The sequence below is a fragment of the Sorex fumeus genome, unplaced genomic scaffold (assembly GCF_029834395.1).
Source record: "Sorex fumeus unplaced genomic scaffold, SorFum_2.1 ptg000122l, whole genome shotgun sequence".
In the NCBI taxonomy this organism is placed as follows: domain Eukaryota; kingdom Metazoa; phylum Chordata; class Mammalia; order Eulipotyphla; family Soricidae; genus Sorex; species Sorex fumeus.
In genome coordinates, this window is record NW_026606179.1 from 35,561,035 (window position 1) to 35,576,901 (window position 15,867).

General features: G+C 46.7%; 1 protein-coding gene across 2 annotated transcripts in view; it reads left to right on the top strand.

The window, feature by feature from the left end:
* CHD9 (chromodomain helicase DNA binding protein 9) overlaps window positions 1-15,867 on the top strand; it is a 199,385-nt gene that overhangs the window by 17,156 nt on the left and 166,362 nt on the right. The window contains exon 1 of one of the 2 annotated variants that reach the window (XM_056136929.1): window positions 14,242-14,257. The exons of the other annotated variant lie outside the window; for it this stretch is intronic. The gene's annotated coding sequence lies outside the window, so the exon portion shown is untranslated. Of the gene's footprint in view, window positions 1-14,241; window positions 14,258-15,867 lie in introns of those variants that run through there. 2 annotated transcript variants of the gene reach the window in all.

Sequence of the window (15,867 nt, forward strand, 5' to 3'; positions counted from 1 at the left end):
TCAGAAGAAGATAGAGGGAACTCACCTCGAGAATAAGAACTTGTAGTCTGGTGATGTTCTGTGTTCCTAAGTACAGTTCTTTATTATTTTTTTTTAATGTAGGAGTATTGCTATTTATTCAGCCATTGATTAGGCTGATTGAATTGGGCATGAACTCCACCTTACTTTTTTTCCCCCTTTTTTATAATTTTATTTATTGAATCACCATGAGAATAGTTACAAAGCTTCTGGGTTTAAGTCTCAGTTATACAATGATGAAACACCTGTCCCTTTACCAGTGCCCATTTTCTATCACCAAAAACCCTAGTATACCCCTATCCCAAACCCTCCCCCTACCTGTGGGGCAGATGATTTCCACATTACTCTTTCTCCACTTTGATTTCATTCAATATTTCGACCCCAGGCCCACCATTATTATTTGGGATTTTACCCTAACCCTAAGTATAGTTCTTTAATATCTTAGCTACAACAAGCTATTTTACATAGGAGCTTTTAAAACTTAATGATGCCTGAGACCCATCATTCCTAGGTCTGTGCATGGTAAAGGCAGTTTGAGGTGGGGGGCACTTTCAGTGGTACTCAGGGTTTGCATCTGGCTTTATACTCAGAAATCACTCCTGGGAAGCTCAAGGAACCATATGCAGTACCAGGGATCAAACCAGGGTCAGCTACGATGCAAGGCAAGCACCTTGTTATCTGTGCTATCTTTCTGAACCCAACCAAGGTAGTGTTTAAATTTCCCAGGTGATTCTAGTAGGCGGTAATATTTGAAATGTCTGCTAGAGACTCCCAGTGTCAGTCTAATCCAGATAAGATTAGAAAGAACCTGAGTGGTTCTTTCTGCCAGTATATTACTAGTGCCTTGAGAGTACAGTTCATTCAGTATAAAGTACACATCTACTGAGCACCTGTATTTCACGTGCTGGGGATACTTCCAGGACTAAGACTGAGCCGGTCTCTGCATTCAACGGTCTTTTTTTTTCTTTCATAGAGTGCAGGAAGAAATAATAATCTCTCAAACTAGACTATGAGAAATGTTAAGAAAGATACAATGTGAATAATTAGAGGTCAGTGAGAGAAGCTGTTTTGGTTTTTTGTTTTGTCCTTTGGGACATTCTCCAGTGGTGCTCAGGGCACAGTCCTGTCTCTGCACTCAGGGATCATGCCTGGAGGTGCTCAGGGGACCATGTGGGGTACTGAGGATAGAATCCTGGTTGGCTGCATGTGAGGAAGCTTCCTGCCCACTGTGCTATTTCCCCGGCCCCTCCAGGAGCCATTTTTGCAAGACACGAAGAAGCTGCTTCTATACCTAGATCCAGTGACAAGGCAGAGAGACTAGAAGATGAAAACGGTGAAAAGGTGTGTAGCGAAGGAAGATCGTGTGTTTGAGGAACGCAAGACTCCTGCCACTTCCGTTTTTTAGAAAGAATAGTAGTGGCATAGTGAATAAGCTCCAGGTTGACATTTCTTAGATTTCAAACAAACGACTTAGTATCTTCTGGACAAATAGCACATACTTTACAAAGGAAGTGTGGGGAGAAATATCCTCTGAAAGCAAGGGCATTGTGTCCTGCATCAAGAGAATTTCATGTTATTGGAGGGGAAAATGCTGATAATGAAAACAAAAACCCTAGGCAATTCCTGCATGTCATTGAGAAACCATGAAAAGGAAAAATTTCAACTATATATTTGATATGCACAGGGTTTGGCCTGATTCTTTAGTCATTTATCTTGTTGCTAACCTATCAAATTATACTCATAGTGTGGCAGAACTGACCTGATTGTAGATACTCAGTTTTCTGGTACGTTTCTTTTGAGGTTTCTATCCAATCAAACTTTGTGGGTGGTGGCAAGTTTGTCCAAAATTTTTTATAGTAAAGAAATAAAGTATGTGCCTCTAAGACGCCTGCATTTTCCTTTTATTCTTTTTTATGCGGAGGCCATATCTGGCAATATTCAGGGATTACTCATGGCTCTGCACTCAGAAATCACCCCTGGTGGTGGCATACTGGAAACCTTATGGGATACTGGAATTGAACCCGAGGCAGTCAATGCAAGGCAAACTTCTTTCCGACTGTGCTATCTTTCCGGCTCCAAAGAGACCTATATTTTTCTATGATTTTTTTTTTCAGAAGTGCAGGCCTGGGGCTAGTGAGATAAAGCAGTGGGTAGGGAGTTTGCCTGGCATGCAGCCAACCCAGGTTCAATCCCCGGCACTCCATATGATCCCGAGTTCAACAGGAGTAAGCCCTGAGCACCACTGGAAGTGGCCCTTAAACAAAAAATGAACAACAAAAAAAGTGCAGGCACATAGAGTGTTCTCCCCGCCCCTCCCATCCACCACCAAAATAAAAGGGGGGGGCAGGTGTGGAAAGGATGAAGGAAAACAATTTGGACTGGAGAGATAGTACAAAGGTAGGGCATTTGCCTTGCACATGACCAGCCAAGGTTTAATCCTCATTACCCCATATGGTCCCCCAAGCCTTGCCAGGATTGATCTCTGAGCATAGAACCAGGAATAAGTCCTGAGCAGTACCCAAGTATGACCCAAAAGCAAAACAAAACAAAATTTGGGGTGGTGGAGAGATAGTGCAGTGAATAAGGTGCTTGCCTTGTATGCAGCCAATTAGTGTTTGATCCCTGGCACCCTGTATGGTCCCTCAAACCTTGCCAGGAATGATTCCTGAGTGCAGAGCCAGGAATAAGTACTGAGCACAACTGGGTGTGGTCCAAAAACAAAAAAGTGCAGACCTAGCTCCCATTCTTTTTTCACACAAAACTAGTTAAATTGCATGAAGTTTAACTGTTTAAATGGTAATCAATTGGGGGGGGGTGTAGGGGGAGTAAATGGTAATCAGTATACAAAATCACACTGATTTCTTTTCAGCAAAATACTCTAATGATCCCTGCTCTGATACAAAATTATTATTTTTTTTAAATTAACTCAGATTTTTTGGGCAGGTAATCTTGAACTTGTTTTCCTGGTAGGCATACAGTTCTATAAAAGCAAACCATGGGATTCAGTGCAAAGAAAACAGTCAGAGTTAATATACATATATATATATATCTTCAATATTTCTAAGAATTCTAATTCTAATCCTCAAATACTTTCACATAAGAAATGATAAAGAGGTTTTGGTAAATTAAGCATGTTTTAAAAAATGGTCTTAGAAGAGTTGGAAAGATAGTGTAACATGTGTAGTGTCTTGTATGTAGCCAACCCAGTTTGATATCCAGCACTGAGTATGGTCCCTTGAGCACCACCAGGAGTGACCCCTGAGCACAGTCAGAAGTAATAGTTCTGGTCACTGGGCTGAGTGTGGAAGTCTTGAATTAGATCCCACTCTCAGGCACAACTCTGAGCACCAAGCCAGCAATAGCCCACAAGTACTACTGAGTATGGCTCAAAACCAAAGGTTAAACCTTTTAAAAAGATGGTCTTAATAAGAAAAAGAAAACCCAAGAAGTCCATCTGAGGCCAGGAGAAACTCACCCAGTTGTAAGAAGCACACACACAAAATTGAGGTCATTGTGAAATGATTAATTTATTCTGAACAGTAAGCTTTCCCCCAAGACATGGATAGGAGAATAAAATCTGACCGATAGAATTGGAAAAGTTTATGACCATATATAGTTGTGACTATAACAATAGACAATTGTAGTTATGACTATATCTAGTTAAATAAAAACTCAAGAAATATCCGGGAACTGGAGAGATAGTACAGCTGGTAGGGCACCCACCTTGCATGAGGCCAACATGGGTTTGAACCCTGACATCTCATATGATTCCCCCAGCATTGCCAGGAGTGATTCCTCAGTACAGAGTCAGTAATAATCCCTGAGCAAGGCTGAGTGTGCCCCCCAATATTTTATATATATATGTATATAATGTGTGTATGTATGTATCTACAAAGGGGACTTAAGATGTAGCTAGTAGTTAAGTGTATGCTTCACATGTAAGAGGCTCTTGGATCAATTCCAGCACTAAAACCTAAAAATAAACACATGTATCCGCATGCAGTAGATGTGCTTTAAAAATTCTGGAACAATTTTCTCTTTATAAAAGCTTCATTAAGATGAGATAGACATTAAATTTAAATTCGCCCATATCAGGATGGACTTCTACTTGAAATAAGATGCCTATAGACAAGGGAATACAGGATATTAAAGAACTTTCTAGATTACCCTTGACCCTAGGCTATAGAAGTAAGGACAGGGAAAGAAAGAAATTGAGGAAGGGGGGAGTAAGAAGAGATGGAAGAGGGGGGCAGGGGCCTCGGGTACTTGGGTAGGGTAGAGGTGAGGTGTATGTGTATATCTAAACCACAGAGCCAGCAACACTGTAAGTAAGAGATCCAAACTTCAATAACTGAACTTTCACGTGTGTGTGTTAAAGAGGCAAACTGGGGGGTGGGAGGGAATCTGGGGACACAGGTGGACCAGAAGTTGACACTGGTGGTAGGATTGGTATTGGAATATTGTATGCCTGAAGCTACTGTGAACAACTTTGTGAATCACAGTGCCTAAAAACAGATGTGATGTCTGCAATACCTATAAAATAAACAAGATGATTGGGAAAACCTCTGTCTCTAAAATCTCTAATTTAGAAAAACCTCTAATTTAGAAAAAAATCTTTAATTTAGAAAAAAATTCCTAAAATCTCTAATGAAAAACTACATGTCTCTAGTTTTCTGCCCTCAGCCTGGTGATATTGATAGATAGATCACTGTATCACTGTCCTCCTGTTGTTCATCAATTTGCTCAAGTGGGCCCAGTAACGTCTCCATTGTGACAATTGTTACTGTGTTTGGCATATCGAATATGCCACGGGTAGCTTTTCAGGCTTTGCCGTGCAGGCAAGATACTCTTGTTAGTTTGCCGGGCTCCCCGAGAGGGGCGGAGAAATCAAACTCAGGTTGGCCATGTTGGCCGCTTGCAAGGCAAATACCCTACCCACTGTGCTATCGCTCCAGCCCATTGATAGATATTGACATATATGATATATATTGATATATAATATATACATATACACACATACAGATACATATATACATGCATATATATGTCGTGTATATATCATATATATGATATGTGGTTTTTGATTTGGGGGTTTTGGGCAGGAATGCATTTGGTCTACCCCTGGTGGTTCTTGAGAGCTGTGTGTGCCAGGAAACAGGTGTATTATCGCTGAGACATCCCCCCTCCCCTGACACATGAAATTATTTGGGAAGTGAGGGGTAGAAGAGTTTGGGCCACATTTAGCAGTGCTTAGGGGTCACTCACTCCTAGCAGTTCTAGGGGAATCATTGAGATAGAATTGGGGTTGTCTGCATGCAAGACAAATGTCTTCATCCCTGTTCTCTCTTTCTGTCCTGATACATGAATTTTAAGCACACCAGTGACAGTATCTGTATTACCAAAAATAGATAAAAATTATCAGTGTGTATTTATTTACTTTACAAAAGTGCTAAAGAACCCATCTATCTATCTTGTTCTTGTTATATTCTCAGCATCTTACACTGTACCTAACACTTCACAGACACCCTTTAAATATTTGTTCAATGAATTCATTTTTAAAATAGTCACATTTCATGCTTTTGATCTCTCCAAGCTTGATTTAGATGCAGCTTCTCCAGGAGTGCTTATAATACCCAAAGGAGTAAGATGCACAAAGAGTGGGAGTGAGATGCTCAGGGACGTCTTATTAACAAAAACAGCAAAAACCTCTTTTTTTCTGGAGACCTTTTAAGATTAGGACAAGCAACTGTTTATAAAAGCAGGGGTGTAGAAGATTTGAACTGTCAGTAGGCTCAAGCTTTGAAGTATATTCTTGGCTAAAAGCAGGGGATAAAGTAGATAAAGTTATAGACTCCACGATCTGTACCTGATTAAACAGGCCTAAGAGGAAGTGTCTGAAGAATGGCTGCCGAACGCATCCTTTGGAGGTTGTTATTATCAGTGTCTCTAGTTTAGAAAACAGCGCAGGGCACCCTTTCAAATGGTCTTGGAGGTGCTCGAAGCTCCAACTCAAAGCCCACCTAACCTCTTTTCTGTCTGCTTGAGAAGAACTTAGAGGAGGTTAAGGTGCTTCCTAGTGATAATTTTCATTGCTGTTCTAAGAACCTGGGTTCTTCATAGTGGTAGGAAATTCTCCAACTCCCAGGGGCTAATGTGCAATTACTGTTCATTAACGAGGAGAGAGAAAAAAAAAAAGGAAATCATATTATTTTCTATAATACAGTGTGGCATACAACATTCAAGTTATCAATGGACGTAATATGCGTAAAAGATTGAAAAAGCATACCTGGGAGCCAGAGAGAGCGCTCAAAGGACTGAGCAAATGCTTTGCATGCAGGAGGCCTCAGTTCAGTCCCTAATACCACACATGGCTCCTCAAGCACCACCAGGAACAAATATCAAGCACTAGAGAACTGTCATGTGTGTCCCCCAAACCAAAACAACAACAATAATAAATTTAAAAGCATGGGGCCAGAGTGATAGATAGTACAGCTGGTAGGGCATTTGCTTTGCATGTGACTCACTGGGTTCATTTCCCAGCATCTCATATGTTCCCCCAAGCACTGCCAGGAGTAATTCTTGTATGCAGAGCAAGGAGTAACCCCTGAGCAATGCTGGTGTGACTCAAAAACAAAATAAAACAAATAAAAGCATACCTTAATATTTATGAGTACTGAGCCATTGGTCTCTGAAAGAACATTTCATTTAATACCTTACCCTGTACATATATGTCAATAAGGATGACTGAAAAATATTTCATTGGGGGCTGGAGAGATAGCACAGCAAGTAGGGCATTTGCCTTGTACGCAGCCAACCTGGGTTCGATTCCCAGCATCCCATATGGTTTCCTGAGCACCACCAGGAGTAACTCCTGAGTGCAGAGCCAGGAGTAACCCTTGTGCATCTCCGGGTGTGACCCAAAAAGCAAAATATTTCATAAACACATTTTCAGTGTTTATTGTTAATTTATTGTTATCTATATGCAAATATATTTTCTGTAACTAACACAGCACCCAGTCTGGTGTTGTGTTAATATGAATAGCGTGTGAGGGTTTGTTGTTGTTGTTGTTTGTCTTTTTTTAAAAAATTGATCACCATGAATTACAAAGTTACAAGGTTATTCATGTTTGAAATTCAGGTATACAGTATCCAACACCAGCCTGTTACTTTGTCCTCTTCCCTCTGCCAGTGTCTGCAGCCTCTCTCCTACTCAGTCTTTTTTTAAAAAAAATTGATCACTTGAATTACAAAGTTACAAAGTTATTCATGTTTGAAATTCAGGTATACAGTATGCAACACCAGCCTGTTACATTGTCCTTTTCCTTCTGCCAATGTCTGCAGCCTCTCTCCTATTCACTCTGTGTGTGTGTATGTATGTATGTATGTATGTATGTATGTATGTATGTATGTTTATAACTGGGTGAGTTTTTCTTGCTTCTAATAGATTCCTAGGAGGTACTGCGCTGCACTGTAGCACTGTCCTCCCGTTGTTCATCGATTTGCTCAAGCATGCCCAGTAACGTCTCCATTGTGAGACTTTGTTGTTACTGTGTTTGGCATATCGAATGCATCACAGATAGCTTGCCAGGCTATGTTTGTTGCCAGTTATAAACATACACACATACTTATGTTTGCTTGGGGAAGTGTTTTGGCCTGGAGGTGTTCAGGGGCTACTCCTAGGCATTTGTGATGATGTTGAGGGATCTTAGGTCATGTCAGGGATTAAATTGGGGTTAGGTTGCATGCAAGATGCCTTCATTCATGTATTATCACTCCTGCCCCTATCTATAGATTTAAAGCAATTATTTGCTTCTTAACTAATTTGATGAGTGATCAAAGTACATTTGTTTATTTTGTCTCAACATCTGTTCATTTATAAGTGTATGAACATGTATACTATACTCTAGAACTGTATGTATTAAGTAAAATATTTGTGTGCATGGTATTATGTAGTAGTCTAACAAAACTGGAAGGTGCTGGCTTAGAATCATTAAAGAAGCCTTTATGAAATAGTATTTATTTACCATAAAATTCATGGTTAGTTCATTCTTTATACATGACATTTAATGTACCCGGAGTTGTGCAACTATCACCACTATCTGATTATAGAATATTTTAGAATATCAATCCTCAAATGTAACTCTTAGCAGTCATTGTCCACTCTTTATCCCTTTATCTCCAATGCAACCCAAGGCAAATTTAATCCACTTTCTATTTTTATAGATTTACTCATTCTGGAAATCTTACATAAATGGAATGATAGGACCTGTGACCTTTTTAAAATCTTATGACTCTGCTAATGTAAGTTTTATCAATGTTGATTGTAGTGTGTATAATACTTAATCCTTTTTATGGTTGTATAATATTCTACTGTATGAACCATTGGGTTATATCTGTTTGGAGGGATATTATGAATAATGTTTCTATGAACATTTGCATGGACATACATTTTTCTTTTCTTTTTGATTACTGGACCATATAGTAATTATATTTAACTCTCTGAAGAGCTACTTTCCAAATAGTCATGCCATTTTACATTTCCACCCACATTGTATAAAAGTTCTAATTTCTTCAGATTCTTAAAGCACTTATAAATGGCCAGTCTTTTTAATTATAACCATCCTAATGGAAGTGAAATAGTGTCTCACTGTGGTTTTTATTTGCATTTCTTAGCAGCTGATAATATGTATCCTCTCATATATATATACTGACTATTTGGATACTACTTTGGAAAATGTTTATTCAAAAAATACTTTGCTTATTTTAATTTACTTTGCCTATTTTAATTTTTTTTTTTTTGCCTAACCTCTTAGTAGTTGGAGCAATAGCACACCAGGTAGGGCATTTGCCTTGCATGTGGCCAACCCAGATTTGATTCCTCCATCTCTCTCAGGGAGCCCAGCAAGCTACTGAGAGTATCCTGCCCTCACGGCAGGGCCTGGCAAGCTCCCCGTGGCGTATTTGATATGCCAAAAACAGTAACAACAAGTCTCATAATAAAGACCTTACTGGTGCCTGTTCGAGCAAATCGATGAACAACGGGAGGACAGTGCTACGGTGCATTTTAATTTAATTTATTTATAGTGGGTTTGCACCCATAACTAGCAATATTCATGGTTCTGCACTCAGAAATTGCTCCTGGCAGTTTTTGTAGAACCATATGGGATGCTGGGGATTGAATGTGGGTCAGCTGCATACTAGGCAACACCCTATGCACTGTACTATATACAGCCCCAGGTACTTTGCCCATTTTAAACTTGAATTATTTGTCTTTGGGGAGCCTTCTTAATAATATTTGAGAACCAGGAGACCACTTACTACAATAATTGGCCCAGTTCTGATAGTTCAGTGCTGGTGCACAGTGATAGAGTGATACTTAGGCCCATCAATATTGTGGGTTACCAGGGTTACATTCAGTGGTGCTAAGCAGGGCTAGGTGTCAAACTTGAGGCCTCAAGCATTCAAGGCTTGTGTGACTTTTGAGCCATCTCCCTGGTACTGTTTGTTCCAGAACTTTTAGGGCTCTTTAGACTTTGAGGACACAAGACTCTTAGGAGATATGTGATCTGAAGATATTTTCTTTCATTCATTTCAAGGTGTCTTACTTTGCACTTTCCCCTTCTTTATCTTTGGTGGGGAACAAAACTCAGTTCTCAGACATGCAAAATATGTCCTCTACATGCAAAATATGTAAAATATGTAAGACAGGGTTTTGGATCCCTTTCATCTATAAAATGGGAAAATACTCCCTTCCTCATAGAGTAGTTGTGAAAGTAAAACAAAGACAAATATAAACCATTAGCCAGAGATACAGCTCAAAAGTGCATGCTTTGGGGGCTGGAGCAATAGCACAGTGGGTAGGGCGTTTGCCTTGCACGCAGCCAACCCGGGTTCGATTCCCAGTATCCCATATGGTTCCCTGAGCACCGCCAGGGGTAATTCCTGAGTGCAGAGCCAGGAGGAACCCCTGTGCATTGCCAGGTGTAACCCAAAAAGCAAAAAAAAAAAAAAGTGCATGCTTTGTATATATGAGGTCCTGGATTTGAGCCCTAGCAACAAAACAATACAGAAACAAAATCTATAAAAATAAATTAAAAACAAAACCTCAAAAAACAAAACAACAACAAAACCCTTTCAGGCCAGATTGAGAGAACAATAGGCTGAGGTACTTGCCCTTGCACACAGCCAACCCTAGTTGGATCTCCAGCATCACATAGGGCCCCTGAGCATCATCAGGAGTGAGCCCTGAGCAAAGAACCAGGAATAGCACCTGAGCATGGTAGGGTGTGGCCCAACTCCCACCACTGCCACCAGTTCCTCTACAACATACAACAACTTTCACTGATATTTCCAGAAATCTGTTACATTACATTACATTAAGTTACATTACAGTGTATCAAAACACTCTGCTGTGTTCAGAGTGCAGAGGATGTTCATAGTTGCAGTAAGAACTTTGTGATGACCAGAACCATTGCATCTGCTGATATGAGCTTTGTTGTTTGAAGGGCACTGGGAAGGAATGCGGTTGGTTTTACTTTAGAGGGGGCTAGAGGGACCAGGAGAGCATTGACACTGCTTGGTTTAGAACACACAATAGCTTGATAGCTTGATGGAGAGCTTGACCAGTGTGGCTAGACTTTGACGTTGATGGTGATATTGGTTCTGATTAAGTTGCCAAGGACTGGGTTGACTGATCTAATCTCTAAAATTTGAGATTTAGAGGTCCCCTTTGCAATAATGTCTTCATAGTTTATGTCTTCAGAACCTCAGTTACCAAGATCAACTTAAAATTGTAAAAATAAGTGAAAACTAGTCACTGATCAGTCAAAATAGAGGTCATATGAATTGATATACTGAGTTTCCAGAGGAACCGCACACAAAAAAAATTTACAGGAAAACTGGGAATCTAAACTAATTAAGATATAGGAGAATTGCAACATCAAAATGGGTTGGGAATATAGCTCAAGTGGTAAAACACAAAGAAAAACAAACAGTGCTCAGGTATGTGTCAGGCCTTGGGTTTGATCCCTGGCACTGCATTGCTTCCTGCTGCCAAATTAATATCCCCCAACTGACCACTGGCAGCCTGACCTTTTATTTTTATTGTTTTAGGGGACCACTCCCCTCCCCAAGTACTGTGTGTGTGGTCCCCTAAAACAATAAAAAAGAGGAGACATTGGAGATAATTTAGGCACTCAACTCAATCCCTGGCACCCCATCTCTCTATCATCACCCACCAGCTATAGCCTTAATGCCCTCAGGCACGGTTAGCTATGTCCCTCATTAAAATGAAAAAAAAATGTCCAATCATGAACAACTTTGTAACCATGTATCTCATGGCGATTCAATTTAAAAAAGGAACAGGAAAGAAGGTTGCTAGATAGACATATGGAGTAGTGTCAGCCCAGTAGTATGGAGACATAAAAAACAGATTTAAGTTTAAAGCAGCATGTTAAAGTGAGGTTATTTATTCATTGAAGAAAATCAACAATGATAATGTTGCTTTTCTTTTTGTAAGAATTGTAAGAAATTGTAAGAATTGTAAGAAAATTTGGAGGAATGTACTCCTGAGTAATGCTCAGGAGATCTCATGACCCGACCTGTGATTTTTTCAGTCAACTATGCTGGTGATTCTGTGCAAGGACGAGGATGTGGTGCTGTGGAGTCTCTGTGGTGAAGGGATTACTTGGGAGGCCCCAGGGCTGCACCCTGGGAAGCTCATGGAACTTTGTGGGTAGGGCGTTTGCCTTGAAAGCAGTGACCTGGGTTCAATCCCCGACATCCCATATGGTACCCTAAGCAACGCCAGGAGTAATTCCCAAGTGCAGAGCCAGGAGTAACCCCTGAGCATCGCCAGGTGTGACCCAAAAAACAAAAAGAAAAGAAAAAAAGAAAAAACAAAGCACTGTGTGTGTGTGTGCATGCATTTTCTGTGGTGCTAGATGTTTTATTTGGGGGCTACACCTGGCAGTGCTCAGGTATTATTTCAGGCTCTACAGTCAGGGATCACATCTATCAGGGCTCTGGGGACTGTTATGTGGTACCAGGGATCGAATCCCTGTCAGCCACATGCAAGGCAAGAGTCTTACCAGCTGTACTATCTGTGCAGCCTCTGGTACCAGATGCATGGGTGCCCCTGGTCTTAAATTCAACTCAACACATTAAAGCTGCAAACTAAAGCAGTATTCAAAATCAGTAGTGCGGTAGGGATCTGAGAGATGAAACTTCTGTGCATTCTTATCTTAGTATGTGGTTATTAAGTATCCTTGAGAGGGATCAAAGCTATAACTAGTGCCTCCGCAGGGTTTTCTTCCAGCCCTTCCACATCCTTTTCTCCCCTGGCTCCCTGGCCTGAGTTGCCGTTGATCTGCTCTGGAGGGCCTTCACGGGAATATGAAGACCGGGCATCCGGCACCCTGTATAAGGCAGCGCCTTTCTGGCCATCAACAGGCACAGTGATAACGCTCCTGCTTCTTTACAGAGGCTGCAGATGATCTATCTGTTCCACTGCACGCTGCATTGCTAAATTTCCACCCACGCAGGCTGGAAACGGTTCTGAACAAACCTAAGGTAGGCTGACTTAAAAAGTCCTAGCATTCCATTGTTGGGTCTCCCCCCACCCCTCTCCTTCCAGCAAGGATCTGCAAAAGTTTTAATTCGGTATTAAAGCCCGCTCATGGGGGGTCCTCGCGAGATCCACAGCAGTGTAGCTCTAGAAGGGCTGTTAGAAAAACCCTGCCCAGCCATTTCCAGTTTTACAGAAAGGAAAAAAGCGAGGCCCTGGGACACATAATGATTTAATGTGGGTCACTCGGTTAATTAGTGACCTGAGCGGGGTGGCAGTCCCCGGTGTCCCCCGATGGCCTTCCTCCCCCGGGTCCGTGGTTCTCCTTCCTGGACGCCCCCTGCTTGTCGGACGGTGCCTGTCCCTGTCCCCCTCGTGCCCTTTCTCCTTCTTGTGTTCCTTCCCCGCCCTCCATGACTTTGCGCTCTCCGGGGTGGGCCTAGCCCTGGGGTGCGCGTCAGCACCTTAGCGTCTCTCCAGCCCCGGAGGTGGTGGTGGTGTTGGTGGTGTTGGTGGTGGTGGGAGGGGGGGCGCCCCCCCCCCCCATCTGGGCCTCCCGGGAGCCCGGCAGGTGCTTTGATTTATTAGCAACCGGGAGCGAATCGCTGCTGCAGAAGCAGCAGCAGCAGCAGCAGCATCGTGGTCGTGGTCGCGCTTCCCGGTTTCACCACGCGGACGCGTGGCACCGGGGTGGGGGTGGGGGTGGGGGGGCTCCCGAGCGCGAGGAGCACACGGGCGGGCCGGGCCCGGGGAAGGGTGGGGGGAGCTGCCCCGCGCGTGACCTCGGCGTCAGCCCTGTCGCTGGGTCAGTCGCACCCGCATGGGTCGGGGGAGGGGGGGGGGGCAGTGGTGGCCCTGACGTGGCGGCCGGGCCGCCCGCCCGCGCGGGGAGGAGGGGAGGAGAAGGAGGAGAAGCCGCGGCGGCGAGGGCGCGGCCTGACGTGGCGGCGGGGCGGCCGGAGGGGAGCGCCCGGGGCCGCCACTCGCTGCACTGCCCCGCGCTCCGGCCAGAGGGCGCCCGGCCCCAACACTTCCCCGCCCCGCGGCCGCTACCGGGCGGGAGGAGGGCTGCTGGGGGGGGGTGGGGGGGGAGAAGGGGGAGGGGAGTAGGGGTGGGGGTAGAGGGGGGGGGCGGCGGCCTCCGAGGAGGAACCACGCCGGCGATTGGGTCGGCGGCGTGGCGGGGCCATGTTGGAGCGGGGCGGCGACCCCGCCTTCCTTCCGTCGCGACCCTCCGCCTCAGGTCGGGTCGGGCCGGGCAGGAAAAGGGGGAGCGGCTGAGGGGATGTGAAGCGATGTGAGAGGGGATGTGAGAGGGGATGCGAGGGGCGGGGTGAGAGGTTACGAGGAGGCGGGGGGGGGGGGCGGGGGAAGCCTCCCTCCCGGGTCGCTCGGCGCGGCGCTGCAGGAGCGGCGGCACTGGCGGCGGCGGCCTCCTCCCCCTCCCGCTCCCCCTCGGCGCGCGGGCCAATCAGAGGCGCGGGCACAAATATGCAAATGGCGCGCCGGTGTTGCCGGAGTGCCGCTCGCAGGGGCTGGTGGGGTCGCGCCGGGGGAGTGAACCGGGCCAATCAGGCGGGTGCGTGGCGGCGCGGGGGAGGCGGCGCCCCTTCACTCCTCCCTCCTCTCCCCTCCCGGCCCCGCGCTGACAGGGGGGGCCTGGCCGCGCCGCCGGTAAGTGCCGCCGCCGCCGCCGCCCGCCGCTTGGCCACCCGCCTTCCCCCTCCCCTCCCTTTCCCCACCGCCACTTCCCAACCCCCCCCACCCGGGGCGTGAGGAGGGGGGGGGCCCTCGGGGTGTGTGTGTGTGTGTTGGGGGGGGCAAGCAGCGGCCGCGGCTCAACTGGTGGGGGAGAGGCGGGACCCGGGGGCCGTGTCAAGCCGGGGGGGTCGCGCGAGGCCGTCCCCGCCCGGCCCAGCCGTGCGTGTCAGTCTCGGGCGAGGCGGGGGGCGGCGGGGGCGCCTCGGTCCTGGCGAAGCCCCGAGACCCCGCGCGAGGCGGTGAGTACGTGCCGCCGCCTCGGCCGCCGCCGCCGCCGCCGCTCGGCCCGCGGGGGTGGGGGGTGGCGGGGTGAGGAGGGGGTCGGGGCGCGGGGAGGAGGGGGGCGCTGCCCGCACGTGCGGCCCTGCCCGCCCGCGGCCCGCCCCGCGCCTGTCATGGCTGCGGGCCGCCGCCGCCGCCGTCGCCGCCGCCGCGGCCGCCCCGCACACACCCCGGGCTCGGGACCCGGCCGGCCGCCGCGCCTGTTGCGTCGCTCCGAGGTGGCGGGCGTGGGTGGGCAGGGCCCGGGGACGCTCGGGCTTCCCTCCATCCCGCAGCCTCCTGTCCTCCGCTCCCCTCAGCCGCGCTCCTCCCTGCCCGCCTGCTCGCTCGCCTCCGTGACTCATGACAGGGCGTCCCGCGCGGGCGCTGGGGGTCCCCCGGCGCGGCGCGGCGCGGCACGGTCAGCCCCGACATCCTCCCCCCTCCCACCCCCCCCACATCCCGACCGCAGCCACCAGGCGCTTTCCCGGGCCACCACGGTGCCCGCGTGCGTCCTTCTCGGTGGGGGTGGGGACGGGGCGGGGGCGGACGGGTCCTTCCCCGGGCGCACCCCGAGGGCCGCTCGCTCCACGTCCGCAGCCCTGGGGCTGGGCCGTCCGCGTGCACGCGGGGCCTCGGGCTCGGGCGTGCGGGGGGTGGGTGGGGGGGGGGGGTTGTGTGGGACGTGCTGGGTGGTTCCCGGGTTCTCCTCGCGGACAGCAGTGCCCCAAGCCAAGCACGACCCGGAAAGCTTGGGTGCCTCTCCGCTGGCCTGTCGCAGTCGCCAGCACGGGGACTGGTGCTTTTCTGTTCCTTCCTTTTTTGGTTTGGTTTTGAACCCACCCCCCTCCCCAACCCTCTTCCCACCTCTCCCCCAACCCCATGCTTTTTTTTTTTTTTTAAGAAAAAGAAAACTTTTTTTTAAAGAACAAAGTAGATGAGGTTCATTTTAAATGGCGATGTTAACAGTGTTACACAGTTACTTTCTTGGAGGTCTGGGATTTGATAGAAACATTGTAACTTACCTGTTTTCTCTGAAGTACTCGGTACAGACCTCTGAACTCCACCCCCGCCCCCCTGTATTAAATAAAGTTATCTTCCTTAATAAAAGCACCATCACAATTTAGTTTCTCAGTTTTGCATGCTCCTTTTCACCTTTTCCTTTTTTCTGATTCTCAGCGCTCCAGTTCTACTTAATCAGCTATGATCTTGAACAGAAAAGAAAGCTTGTCTTGTAATATTACCTCTGCCTAAACACTCTG